Genomic DNA, 9412 nt, shown 5'->3' with positions numbered 1-9412 from the left:
TAATAAGAAGGAAGATACATACAACATTGCGGCCGCATACATAACTTGTTTACAAAAATTAAATTTTCAGTACTGACAAAACTACCATAACAGGTGGTATGGATATTTTCTTTCTTAGTGATTAAGTATTTATACATACATATACATATGTATCTATATTTGAATATCTAAATAATGTGAGTTGGTTTGTCATTTAATTCAATTTGTTGTTATATATGTATACATTTTCGTTTTTTCGGTTAATACTTTATGTGTGTGTTTTTTTTGTATTTTTGTATATTTGTTGTAACAGATAAAATAAACACTACCCCTGAGGATGCTAAAAAAAGTTTTAGCGAAACTTCGGGTGAAAAGTGGAATAAAGTAGTTTTATTCGCACCAAAACTCAAAAGATCAGAATAGCCTACAAACATAAAATAAAATAAATTTGAACTGATCGGAGAAAAAAGATAGATATTGATAATTTCTTTTGCGATTTTCTTTTCCGTTGTGCCGAGTGATATTCTAAATAAAATATCCATTGTCTCTGTTGTTGGTATTGTCGGGTAAAGATCCTTTATGTCAAATGATACCAATTTAGTATTATTAGTGATATGAAGGGGTGTCATCTTTTCTATAAGTTCTGCCGCGTTTGTGACTATATATTTATTGGGTAACTCTAGTTTGTTCTTTAGTATGGTCTTCAGGTATTTCGAGAGTTTGTATGCCGGAGCCGATCTGTAGTTAATAATCGGTCTCATCGGGCTAAATAACGGAACATCACGAAAACCAAGAAAATAAAAATAACGGATTTCTACCCGCCGGCGAATACAAGCAACCAAAAAGCACCTACCTGTGAGCTAATGAAACAAAAGCGGTCGCACTTATACTATGTTCTGACCGACAACGAAAACACTTTGAAAACGAGTTTTGGGATTGTGGGCTGAAGGCTGTTCACACCCAAGATCGATAGAATACAAGATTGCGCATTCCTGCAGAATGACATTTTTGGCAACGAGTAAACAAATAATATGGCGAAGAACAATGAGTTGACAGTTATGAATTTGCAGTGAGAAAACGTGTTTTCTTCACGATTCACCAATTTCTCAAGCCATCTTTGAATATAGCAAATTAAGCACAACGTTAACAAAATATATACAACCACTCTTGCTGGTGTCTAAATTGTATGGCTTCTCCTGCCGGCAGAACTCTACCCACTTTCTGGCCAAGGCGACGTCGCGGGGAAACTAGAAAAAACTGCATTTGGGGGATTTACCCCAACGGCTGCTGCAATTCAACACACGCCACGACATTTTTATAAAGGTTTTATTACAAATAAAACGTTTTTTACTATAGAACGCACGAATTACTTCGATTTTTCACTTGAAAGTACACAATACGTTTGCACTTGTTTCTAAACAAAAAGTTTGTTGACGTATTGCCACAAACGTCAAAGTCGGCAAAACCAAAGTAGCGGTTTCGGGAATGCGCCACCTTCAGTTCATTACACCATGGTTCACACCGGTTGTTAGTGTTTTCGTTGACATTTCTTACATCTTTTGATTACAGTTTTGCTACACATAAACAAAACCAAAATACTTTTCCTTCATTTTCTTTGCATTTACAACCTCTTACTTTCATTCTTATTTTACTTAGGCTGACCAATTAACAATAAATCCGAAATGGCTTATTAAAGATGATAAAATATGATTTCCACTTCGATAAATAATCGAAAAAAACTAGTGAAGACATCGATTGGAATGAGTGGAACGTGAGTTTTCAAGTAGTTTTCAGCGAAACCTGGTTTTCGTTTGACAGGTTTTATGCCATGTTCTGACCGACATCGAAAACATGTTTTCGTTGCTAAAACTGGTTTTCGACCTAAAACTTGTGTTTTCGTCCATTGTTGACACAGAAATGGCTATAGAATTGATCCCAAAAGAAGAGCAGGATCACACCGGGCACGTATTTAGGCATATAATTGAAAAACATGCAAAAGCCAATGACAAAAGAAAGCAGGATTACGAAAACAAAATAATCAGGGTTCTATAACAAAAAACTAAAGGCGAATAACGTGATCACAACAAATGCAGACAAAGGGAACACAACGGTATTGATCAATAAAAATGAATGAACAGAAAAAACGGAACAAGTAAAAAACGAAACAGGCTGCAAGCAAATAGGAAATGATCCCACCAATGAGTACCAAGTGGCAATAAAAAGCGCGATAAAAAGGGCGACAACGATAATAAAGGAAAATGGATCAGGAAGACTAACATCAGTGAACCCTTCGGCCCCTCCAATGAGTTCATTACCTAAAATACATAAACCAGGTAACCCGATGAGACCGATTATTAACTACAGATCGGCTCCGCAATACAAACTCTCGAAATACCTGAAGACCATACTAAAGAACAAACTAGAGTTAACCAATAAACAAACGCGGAAGAGCTTATAGAAAAGACGGCAACTCTACACTTCACTAATAATACTAAATTGGTATCATTTGACATAAAGGATCTTTACCCGTCAATACCAACAACAGAGACAATGGGTATTTTATTTAGAATATTACTCGGCAAAACGGAAAAGAAAATCCCAAAAGAAATTATCAATACTCTGAAGACTACTATAAACCAAAATTATTTCCGATTTGTTTATATATTTTTAGTTCCTACATTATTAAATTTTATTATTCGGAGTTTAGGATTCCAAGAGGATGATTAATACCATGTTCTGACCGACATCGAAAACATGTTTTCGTTGGTAGAACTGGTTTTCGGCCTAAAACTTGTGTTTTCGTCCATGTAAAATCTGTCAAACGAAAACTAGTTTTCGCTGAAAACCATTTGAAAACTCAAGTTCCACTCATTCCAATCGGTGTCTGCACTAGTTTTTTTCGATTATTTATCGAAATGGAAGTCATATTTTATCATTTTTAATACGTCATTTCGGATTTATTGTTAATTGGCTGGCCAAAATAAAGTAAGCTTGGAAGTAAAAGGTTGTTAATGAAAAGAAATTGAAGGAAAAGTATTTTGATTTTGTTTTTTGTGTAGCAAAACTGTAAACAAAGGACGAAAGAAATGTCAACGAAAACACCAACAGTCGGTGGGAACAGCCTTCAGCCCACAATCCCAAAACTCGTTTTCAAGGTGTTTTCGTTGTCGGTCCGATCATGGTATAACTTGTGATTAAAAAAAAAAATAAATTTATCTTAATAGGGAATACACAATGAGTACCTATACGAATAGATATCGATACTTTAGGTCGACATTTTTCAGGCATCGATACTTTTTTTCGGTACTACTTCCAAGTAAAAGTATCGATACCTGCATTGTATCGTTTCATTCCTACTTCTTCCTGCTTTTTTGGTGCTATTATATCTGTAACGAATATAGGCCCGTTTACATACAACTTTGGCGTTGCGTTGGCGTTGGCGTCGCTTCGACAGCTGACTATGAATACATGTATTTATATGAAAGTCTCCATATAACCAAAGTTGGGCAACGCCAACGCCAACACAACGCAGAAAGATGGCCAACTCTCAACTTTTCGCGCGCGTCGTTCGTCAGCTGTTCTAAATAATCAAAATTATGTGATTTAATTTTAATTTTTAATCAATTGCGGGCAAGAAATATAGTTTTTAATGCAATTATTGATGTAAAATTTTGATTTATCTGCCGCTAGTATGTTAATTTAGTGACCAAAGTATTCTGTGCTAAGCGCTCATTGTAGCAAGCACGGGCGTTACGCGCGCCGCTGTCAAAGCGACGCCAGCGCCAACGCAACGCCAAAGTTGTATGTGGACGGGCCTTATGGTACAACGAACTAACGTCAATCTACTGTTGCTAAAGTACTTGGAATAAACTTCTTGAAAAATTTTGAAACTTTCGAAATCAGTTAAAATGGCAATCGCTTTTTTTTTGAATTTGAAAACGACTTAAATATCTACGATATTTTTAGCTAAGCTTGAATCGGTTGTTGTTATGGTATATCTTCGATTTTGCTTAAATAAAATTCTTAGATTCTTTAGGACCCTGACACCATTATTTTTATTTAATATAATCTGATAACGGTTTTTGGGTGTTTTCACAAAACTTTAACGAATTTTTTTTATGAAACTTGGCGGGGATGTTGAGAATCGTATATATTTACATTATTTAGCACCAATGAAAGAAACTTAAGAAACATTTAAAAAATATGCATATAGTGCACTAATTTTTGAAAGAAATACCATATAATGTATGCACACTGATTGATAACATTAAAAAGTGTATTATAACCACCCTTTATTGTTATATTTGATACAAATTAATTTTGCTACTCGGAACGCTCTGCGCATTGCCACTGAATATTAGGTTTACTTAAAATTGCATCCCTGGTCCTTGTTCTTTCTGTATTGCATCGTGGTGAATTCACATTTCTCAGAAATTTGACAACAAAACAAAGTGGATATTTTGAGGCAACAAAGAAGGCGCAGTTTGAAAATGAAGTTATTAGTATGAAGTAGCGGCCCAGGCACATTTGGAAAATTATGCCGATAAGCAATATGGAATTCGGGAAAGTAAGTACCTGGTTGCAGCATATCTATGTATTAAAAAAGTATTTAATTAAATGAAATTGTGCTTAATAGAAATGTTATAAATCGCGTGGCGTTATTTAAGATGTGCTCCAAACATTTGGCGAAATTTGTTTCATCTTCTCAACGTGCTAAGTTACAAGTTAAGACGACTGCCACCACGGCCGGTAAGAAGCCCGAAGCAAAGGGCAAACAACCTTCCAGGAAGCTGCCTGCTGTCCCCGAGTCGTAGCTGAAGTTCAGCAAGAAGCAGGTTAGCAAAGTTGCTACCCTGATCAAGCGTAAACTAAAGTGCTCTGCTGTGATTGCACTCCGCAAACGTGAAAACTTGGTGCATGCTGAGAAATATCAAGCAAAATATCTCCGTGATGGACGCCGTGAGAATAAGTTGCGCCGTCTGGCAAACAATCGCGGCCCATTCTACATGTCTGCAGAAGACCAATTGGTTTTTGTGATATGTATCCGCGGTATCAACAAAGTGTCACCAAAAGTGCGTAATGTTTTACTGTTGTTCCGTTTTGGCCACATTAACCACGGTTTGTTCATCAAATTTAACCATTTATATCACATGGGATTATCCAAATCTTAAATCAGTTCGGGAATTGATCTACAAACGTGGAATTGTCAAGCACAACCATCAACGTGTCTCAATCTCTGACAACTCTGTGATCGAACGCAAATTGGGCAAAGCGCACGATATTCAGTGCGTTGATTATTCGGTGCACGAAATATTCACTGTTGGATCCCAATTCAAGAAAGCCTCCAACTTCCTCTGGCCAATCAAGCTCAGCACCAACCGGCGGCTGGCGCAAGAGGGCTAATCACTACTTTGAGGTTGGTGATTTCGGTAACCGTGAAAATAAGATCAACAAACTGCTGCGCAAGATGGTTTAAAGAAATTATTTGGTGTACAAGGTGGAGTATTTTTATTTCAAAAATATATAATAAATAAAAATAGAAAATGTGTTTTTTTTTGTAACTTTCTGAAGGTTTAAACCGCAAATATGCCAAACGGAAGGCAGCTTATATTCGCAATTCCTTGAATAGTGTCGAAATTCCATTGCCGTTTCTAAAGGCCATTTCAAAAGGCTCCAATCTACAAATTTAATTATTTGTTTTGGTTTTTCAGCTCATTAATGATGCAACCTGGGTTGCATTTACCGTCTACGAAAATATTTTATGAAGCGTTCAAAATTAGCTCCGAGCAACTAAAAGTTGGTTCAATTTAAGTGAAATAGTTTTTTGTTAAATATTTATTCCTGGTACTTATTAAAAAAATCAGATCAATATTAATGTATGAAATGAAGTAAATAAAAATCTACGAAAACATTTCTTGAATATTTTGTCATAGAGCCGTTATTAAATACAGACATAACGGCGTTTGGCGTTGGTCTTGACGTATATAGAATTAATGCGTTAGATACTACGTTTATACGCACGTATTATTTGCAAATAACAATTTGCAAAATGGTAAACTTTACCGTATAAACGCTGAGTTAATTTTTTATTTGCAAATAACTAATTCACGCAAATAAGTATTGATTAGTGGTACTATTTGCAAATAAGCGCAAGACGCCGCCATTATTAGGTTTATTTTCTTTTTCGATGGTCATGTTATTGCCTTTTTATAATCAAGACGTTGCCATATTTAACTTTATTTTCTTTTTCGATGGTCATATTATTGCCTTTTTATAATAAGGTAATATTAAAAAAGAATTTTTCACCATCGAATAAAGAGTGAGTTATGTATTTGCAAATTATTTTTATTTGCAAATAGGTTACGTATAAACGTACTAAGGGAGATAAATATACAAGCTTAACTTTTTTTCATTAACGATGCATTTTACTAATCAGCCTAATCGTGAGTTTCGCCAGAATTTTTTTCACCCACCCGTAGTGAATACACGGAAACGAAAAGTGAAAAGGTGACTCGCTTCGAGAAAATGAAACTCATGATAAGGCTGAATATGTCGGAAACTAAAGCAGGTATCCAAAAAACTGTTAACAAAAAATCGAAATATCATATTTTAAAATATATAACTGCATCTTTAACTAAAAACTGTCAAAATGACGCCTACGGAAATTTTCCATTCATGAGACGATATTTGAAAGTTACTGGCATAATTTCGAGCCTGTATGTAAATTTTCGGCAAAAGTTAAGAAGTATATTCATATGCTGAAAATATGTCTTCGCAGATGCACAACTTATTTAAAGTATATCATCAGCCCTGTTTCCAATTCCATGTGAATAAATCGCATTCAATATATTTCACAATTAACTTAAATACTAAATTACAAATATTTGAGCAACGACTTCGACACAGTAAAATAAAAAATGGGTATGTATTAATAAAGTAAATATTCTAAATACATTTATATTTTGGTTAAACCTGAGATGTTCAAGCGCACTGAAATATTTTTCTATCCGTTTCTCTAGTGCCAAAATAATTTTCACCACCTTGAATTGCTGCACAACACCCTTATTGTCGAAAAAGCGTTGCTTGCAACACTAGTCCTTTATGGGGACCAAATTTGGTGAAAAAAAGCTAAGTTTGTTTACTGGATATACTGAGGTTTCACTAGCAAATTTTCACATAAAAAGAGCACTTAACACTTATATATACGATCTTTGCAATGTTCACGAGTATTTTGTACACATTAAATGTATTTTATTTTATGTTTTTATGAATATAAAACGCGTTTAATAATTTCACTACTTTTCTTCAACAAAGTAAAGAAGTAAACAAATCAAAATGGCTGTAATGGTGAATAAAACGATGCTACCAAATGTTCGAAAATTAAATAGGTATACTAAAATGAAGGGATATTCAACAATCTACTTCTTTTTCATAATGATCTCGATAACAGGGAATAAATGACTGCGCTGCGGCGCTTTAAGAAACGTCAATACTTCGATAAATAATGAGAACTTTTAATAAAAAAAAACGCGTGATTTTATATAAATCATTTTTCTGTTTGAATCAATACTTCGATAAATAATGAAAATTTTTAATAAAACATTGCGTGATGTTATAAAAATCATTTTTTTATAAAAATCAATACTGCAATAAATAATAAAAAATTTTAATAAAAGATTTTTAATTAAACAATTTTGCTTGCGGCGTTTTAAAAAAAAACAATACTTCGATGAATAATGAAAATTTTTTGTAAAAATTGCGCGATTTTTTATTCAATATTTTCGCCGGCGGGGCTTTAAGAAAAAATTTTCGCCTGCTTAATTTAGCGGCGCATAACTTCGATAAATAATGCAATTTTTTATAAAAAATCGCGCAGTTCTTTATTACAAATTTTTGCCTGAGGAGCTTTTTTATAAAAATCGATAATTCGATAAATAATGAACATTTTTATTAAAATCAGTACTTCGCCTGCGACTATTTTTTATGTAAAACAGTATTTCAATATAAAGTAAAACTTTTCAATAAAAAACCCGCAACTTTTTTAACTATTCTCATCTTCTGGCAGCACCAACATCTGTGTTCATTTTCAACACTTCCATGTAATCATTGAAATTTGTGTGGTGAATTGTACAACTTTAAAAGTTAATAACTTTTTAAATAGAAGCCTCCGCGTTCTGGGGGTTTCACTTTTAGAATCGGAAAAAAATTCCTCTACACGCCCTCATTTATATTTTTTTCAAATTTAGACCGAATTTAAGGAAATATTCCCCAAATCATTAAGCGGTCCCTGCGATATAGGTATGACGTCGTTCTGATTTTAAATTCAAATCATCGACATTATTTTGGACTGCTTCTGTGAGATTTATCTCTACCGTAGACAAGGCGTCTGTGTAACTATTTCCCTTACCCTTCTCATATACGATTTCTTAATCAAACTCTCGAGTTTAAGTCGCCAGCGAAGAAGTTTTGAATTAGGTTCTTTAAGCAAAAAAATCCAAGTGAGCGGTCGGTAACTGTTTTAAATTTTCTGCCGAACATATACGGTCTGAAATATTTGGTAGCCTATACTATCGCCAGCAGTTCTTTTTCTATGGCACTATAGTTTCGTTCCGACTTACCTAGGGTCCTGCTAGCAAAACAGATTGGTTTATATTAACCAATTGGACCTTGCGACAGGACGGCCCCTAGAGCCACGTTATTAGCATCTGTTGTCAGGACGAATGGTTTTTCGAAGTTCGGATATTGAAGGATAGGCTCGTTACAAAGGATATTTTTACATGTTTCAAAACAATGAAGACAACGGAAGTCCAGTCGTAGAGTTTGATCATTTCGCAGACACTCTGTCAAAGGTTTTCCAAATTTTCGGTAGGCCGAGGAACGATTTTAGTTGTTTGGGCGTTTAGGGAACCAAAAAATGTTAGATAGCATTTGCCGGATTTGGTTATACGCCATCGACTGTGACGATGGGGCGTAGAAACGATGTTTCTTTACAGAGGAACTCGTATTTGCTCATTTGTAGTTTTAGGTTTGCTTCTTTAAGCTTAGAAAAAACAGATATCAGATTTTCCAGATGTTCTTGAAGAGTTGTAGAAAGAACGATTTTATCGTCCATATAGACGAAGCATATTTTATTTATTAACTGGCAGTCTCCACAAGATAAAGTTTATCTCTTGATACATATGTCAGAATATAATTTGCCAATGGAGACCGCCCATTGCTCTTCGAGAGCAATATATATCAGAGATTATATCTTGCCATCTATTACCGGCAATAAACTCTCAGTTTGGTCGTTGGACAGCCGAATTTTCATTTTACCAAAAATCTCCTCGTGGCAACATCACTGAAATGAAGCTAAAAAGTTGGTTGGCGCCTTTTTTGGTCTTCGCAATTTTATAGTTGCGATCCCGTACGAGTCCGGACTAGACAGAAATAG

At 34.6% G+C, this 9412-nt stretch overlaps 1 pseudogene; it reads left to right on the top strand.

Moving 5' to 3' along the window:
* Window positions 1-4299: 4299 nt before the first annotated feature.
* On the top strand, window positions 4300-5760 carry LOC118736482 (annotated as a pseudogene).
* The last annotated feature ends 3652 nt before the right edge of the window (window positions 5761-9412 follow it).

The sequence above is a fragment of the Rhagoletis pomonella genome, unplaced genomic scaffold, assembly GCF_013731165.1.
Source record: "Rhagoletis pomonella isolate Grant_MI unplaced genomic scaffold, Rhpom_1.0 Rhpom_scaffold_00003, whole genome shotgun sequence".
NCBI lineage: Eukaryota > Metazoa > Arthropoda > Insecta > Diptera > Tephritidae > Rhagoletis > Rhagoletis pomonella.
The sequence above is the reverse complement of the archived record's forward strand: the minus strand, read 5'-3'. Positions and strand labels throughout refer to the sequence as shown.